At 36.8% G+C, this 5,293-nt stretch overlaps 1 long non-coding RNA gene across 1 annotated transcript; it reads left to right on the top strand.

The window, feature by feature from the left end:
* Positions 1 to 970: 970 nt before the first annotated feature.
* LOC104915205 lies at positions 971 to 5,293 on the top strand. The gene is made up of 3 exons (XR_796282.3): positions 971 to 1,279; positions 1,717 to 1,859; positions 4,569 to 5,293. It is a non-coding gene; the product is annotated as an uncharacterized LOC104915205 (long non-coding RNA).

Below are 5,293 nucleotides of genomic sequence, written 5' to 3'. Positions count from 1 at the left end.
AAAATAAAATTAAGAACTAAAAATATTTGTGTTCATTCTAAATGGTGAATCCATCTTGTCCTTTGTTTTACCCCTTTGTTGTTCTTAGGTCATCTTTTTTTCTTCTTTCTAGATTTGGTGAATGCAACTTGTAAATAGTGTTTGTCTTGTAGGTGTGGTTATCAGTGTTTGGTTAGTGTGGTGCACGTCAGGACCAACACAGATGGGTACAATGTGATGTAAACCTCCCTTGAGCTCACTTATACATTTTTTTTTCCCTTTATCATACATAAAAAATGATAATTTAAATTTTTGAGCAGCTAGTGAAAAATGATGAGGGTTGTAGTTTGAATTAAGATTCCTTTTTTTTATTCTTTGAAGCTTTTGTTTATTAGTGAAGCTTATTGTGCTGACTTTGAATTAAGCATTGTCAAGTTACGAGGGCTGCTCTGGAAATAATGCTTTCTATTACATGCTGTGGGTCCATGACATCAGAAGTGGCTGTTGGTGATATGACAGTAGAACTTTCTCTCCGATATTCCATTAGATGTCATTGCTGTGTGACAGCTGGCTGTAGAGGAGCTGTCTGACAAGAGTGTGGATGAAGTAAGGAGATTTTTACCATGTGGCATGCAGGCTTGTTTTTATTGCTGGTGAAAATGTGTAGCTAATGGTGATGTCTTCTGAAAAATTGTTTTGTAGCTGAGAATTTGCTCTATGAAATAGTTTTCTAGTGCTCTTTGTTGTTATTTCCATTGAAATAAACAGGAGGCATAACTTTGGGAGCAACTTTCTGTGAAAAGGCAGGGGTTGATGCAATAGGCCTTTCTAGATCAGCTAGCTAGAGCAGCAGTCTTTCTGACTCTTGCATTGATGTCTTGTAGTCATTGTTGAAGAGAAAAAGGAATACTTAAATCTGTTACAAAGTTTAGTTTCCTTGCAGTCTTAATCATAAGGGTATTTTTGAAATGTTTTATTTTAACTTCTTGCATGTTACCTTAGTGGCTTGCCTTGAAGTCTGTTTCTGCAGTTGGACATGAATTTACTTGTTCTGCTGAGTATTCTAAGTCCAGCTCTAATGATATCTGGGTTGAGCTAACATTTCAAATGAGTTGCCTGTGAACTGCTGTATACAAAACTATCAATAGACTTGGCAGTTTTCTTCCCTGATCACTTTGTCTCCAGAAAAAACTTTCAGGTCACCCCAACATTGTCCAGTTCTGCTCTGCTGCATCTATAGGGAAAGAAGAATCAGACACAGGACAAGGAGAGTTTCTTCTGCTTACAGAATTGTGTAAAGGTAAATTTTATTTCTTTTCTTAGCACTGCACATTGTTTTTAAAGCTATTTTGCGCAGGTTACTTCAGAGCATGGAAGTTCTGAAAACCTCTTAATCAGGTGGAACTAGTGTTCACCTTCATGGGAGGAACATTATGTTCTTTCAGGGAGTTAAATTTTATCATAAGTATGTAATAATTGTAAATGTCCTAATATTTGAGACTAGTCAGGGAAGGAAGAGCAGGAGAATATTTCCTGGGAGTGTCATTTTCTTTGGCACTGCAGCCTTCATGGGTTTGCCACTTTCAGAATATCTGTCTACAACTCAATACTGTAAGTCTTCCTTGTTGATGAGAGTTTCTCTATACATGGCAAGCTTTCAGAATGTATAGTGTTTTGCATGTGCTTATGTGAATTTGTTTGATTTTATTTTTTTTATTTTTTATTTTTTTCCTCCAGGACAACTGGTGGAATTCTTAAAGAAAGTGGAACCCAAAGGGCCAATCTCCTGTGACACAGTTCTGAAGATCTTTTATCAGACCTGCCGAGCAGTGCAGCATATGCATAAACAGAAGCCACCTATTATCCATAGAGATTTAAAGGTATTTAAATAAAGATAGAGGTTTTTAAATAGCAGAAAGAGCCTGTAAAGCTGGTGTTTAGGCTGTTGATCAACCACAGAGGGCAATCTTGAAAATATGTATATGTATGTGTATTAGATGGATATATAGATAGATATCAGTGTTTAGATGGAAATTGTTGTTAGCATTACTGTATAATGAAGATCTTCACTGAAATACTTCTATCTTTTTAAGCAGCATTTTTTCTTGTGTACATGGTGTTAGTAGTTATTGTAATCAATCTAAACAAGCTGACAGATGTCACACAACATGGTTTGCTGATGAAGTTGAACTAGAGGTGGTTTTTTGATAAAGTAACTAGAGTTATGATATGATTTGTAGTTTTGCTAAGGAAAATTGCTCAGTGCTGGTAAGCAGTCTTGTAGGTTATCTCAAGCAAGAGATTTTGACCAAGTCTGTATTAAACTTCTGTGGTTCTACTTTGTAAAATAAAATTTTGTATTCTTTGCTGAAGTCTTTCGTGTCTATGAACAGAAAAAGTACCTCTCTTCTCTCTAAAAGTATTAGTAGTAGTTACAGATAAATATGAATTTTTTTACCTCTGTGAGAAAAGCGTAAGTTTTTTTTATCTCAAGTGTTTTATAGCTGAGCCAGTGCTATGTTTGACCAGTTTTTTTAATCAAGAGATGATCTTGTCAGATACAAAATATAGAAAGAGGCAACAGTTTTGTTTCCTATTGGCTTTGTATTAGAGACTGTAGAGCAAGAGGAAATGATAGATGTTGGGACCTTAATTAGACCCAACTTAGTTGATAGTTTGGACAAGGGCCTGACTATAATCAAGTATCAAATAGGGTTCACTTAGCTGTGCTATGTTTTCTGGAAAGCAGGTCAGCAGCATAAAAAAATTGTAGATCAAAATTTTGACCTTGTCTTCGAATGAGGTCTGTGATGGCAATGTGGCTTTTAGGAGAGAAGCTGGAATCCAAGAGGGTTTTCTAAATTATTGTGACCAAAAGTATTAGGATTTGTGAAGTTTCTGCAGTACAGCTTAGAGTTCAACTTCATATAGAAATGTCAGTTTCTGTGTTCTTGGTGTTCTTCTCTTGTTTGTCCATTCATTTTTTTCCTGAACACCTTTGCACTTAGAATGGGTGTATACAGCATTTGGAAAATCCAGGTAGTTTCTGATTTGGAAAAATTCTAAGCTAGTGTGATTGATTAGCTGTCAGTCTTTATCTGATATTTTAATTATCAGAACTTGAACTTTACAGCTGTTGGTCACAGCTAGTCTGTATAGCAGAGACCATAGAACCTTTCAGAGCCGATTTCAATAACCAGCTGAAATATTGTAAATTACTAGCAACTTTCAAAGCACACAACAGGACATAGCCTCACAAAAACCTGATTTTTTTTTTCCCCCTTTGGTAATACTATAACTACTTTTATTATTTAAGTTAGGTTTGATATCGAATCACAGAATCAAAGAATGGTTTGAATTGGAAGAGAGCTTAATGATATCCTAGGTTTGACCTCGCTATCTTGGGCAGGGATACCTTCTGGTAGATCACATTGCTCAAAGCCCCATCCAACCTGCCCTTGTACACCCCTGAGTGTGGGGCATCCACAGCTACTCTGGGCAGCCTGTGCCAGTGCTTCACCATTCCCTGAGTAAAGAATTTCTTCCTAACATTTCATGTAAATCTCCATCTTTTAATTTAAAGCCATTACCTCTTGTTATTGCCTGCCCTTCACATTGTGCAGAGAAGTAAGGAAATGTTCTTTGACAGAAAAGAATTCAGTTTACTTGTTGAGATGGATACAACCAGCTCAGCATAATCCTTGAGGTAGTCAAAAATGACTTCATGGTGGAAGAAAGAGCATATCTGAGAAAGGATAGTTCTGAAAGCTGAGGTGTTGAGGAAGGACATCCAGAAATGTAGTAGTGTCAGTGGGGAAAGGGAAGCCAGATCTGGCTATCTGAAGTTTGGCATTCTAATGTTGGAAATGTTAAAAGGCACATGCGTTCCCTTTCCTGACTTTATGTAGAAATGCAAACTCTTTTCCAGGTCTTTTGTGGTTGTGACCTTATGATACACCTACGCAGTACCCACTCTTCTATTCTCTTTTAATTTTCATCCCAGTTTCATATAGCTATCACAGACAGCTGAATTATTAAGAAGAAAAGGAACGGTTAAATGTTCAGACAGCACGTGCTTCTCAAAAAGCTGGTTTCTGTTTCGTTTCCTCAGAAAGTCATGGCTGCATCTTTCTAGGCATCCCCTCAGCAGCCTGCTGCTTTTCTATTACTCAGTTTTTTATCTCCAGCGGCCCGAGCCATTGTTCCACTACAGTTGCATTAACAGTGTTCAGTTTTATAGATGAAAACATCTGGATTTCAAGATGCTGCATATACAAGTGTCCTCTTGGAAACACTGATCTGTTCTTGGACACTAATAGGTGTTTTTTCCCCTTGGGTTTATTTCCTGTTCTTGGATGTCCATTTGTTATTTGTAACAGTTGTTTCATGGTTCCTCCTAAAGATTGTCTGCACTGCTACCATATACATTTAACTTAGTTGTTTGAAATCTATTTTCTCGTGAACAAAGAAATAGACTATAGTGAAATATTTTTGAGTGTGTGTATATGCACACATGATTTGATATTTGAATCATGTGTTTTATCCTTCAGAAAGAGATGTCTTCAGTTTATTCTACCTCTTTTTTTAAGGTGGAGAACTTGCTTATAAGTAACCAAGGGACAATTAAACTTTGTGACTTTGGTAGTGCTACAACGATGGCTTACTATCCTGACTACAGCTGGTCTGCACAAAAGAGAGCACTGGTTGAAGAAGAGGTAAGAATATCTTATAGTTGTTAATGTTGATAGTAGACTTCATTTTCTGTTAGTAATCTGCTATTAGTTTGTGTGACTTGTAAGACAAGTGAAGATTCTTGTAGGGCTATTCATGTTGCTGGAGTTCATTTTAACTGGCTTGCAGTTAACACTACTTGTTTTCTCTAGCTGCTTGTAAGCACTGCTTCAGCTCGAGTAGTGTCCATTCTGTGATCTGATAGGGGAAGACCAGATTAGAAGAGCTTCTCCTAATTGCAGTCAAAACAGGGAGTTGAAAATTGTCTGTTCCTTAAGAGCAGGTAGTATTGATCTTCTTCCAAGTACTGCAGTGATGATGTTAACCATGCATTTGTTTTTCTGGAATGCACTTGTTCTTAGTTTTGAGGTGAGAGTAATGCTGGTAAATCTAATATAATCCATCAACTGGTCTTAGACTTTAAATATGATGAAATACACTGGCATTTAAAATTCATGAATACAACCTCTGATATCATGCCTCTTTAACCTTCCACTGTTTTGGAGACCTTTGCCATTATAGAGTAATCCATTGGTTTCCAGAGAAGGAAAGGTAATTATGTACCATTATATAGTGTAGGCAA

This window comes from Meleagris gallopavo, chromosome Z (assembly GCF_000146605.3).
Source record: "Meleagris gallopavo isolate NT-WF06-2002-E0010 breed Aviagen turkey brand Nicholas breeding stock chromosome Z, Turkey_5.1, whole genome shotgun sequence".
In the NCBI taxonomy this organism is placed as follows: Eukaryota; Metazoa; Chordata; class Aves; order Galliformes; family Phasianidae; genus Meleagris; species Meleagris gallopavo.
Note: the sequence above shows the minus strand (reverse complement) of the source record. Positions and strands in the feature narration are given on the sequence as shown.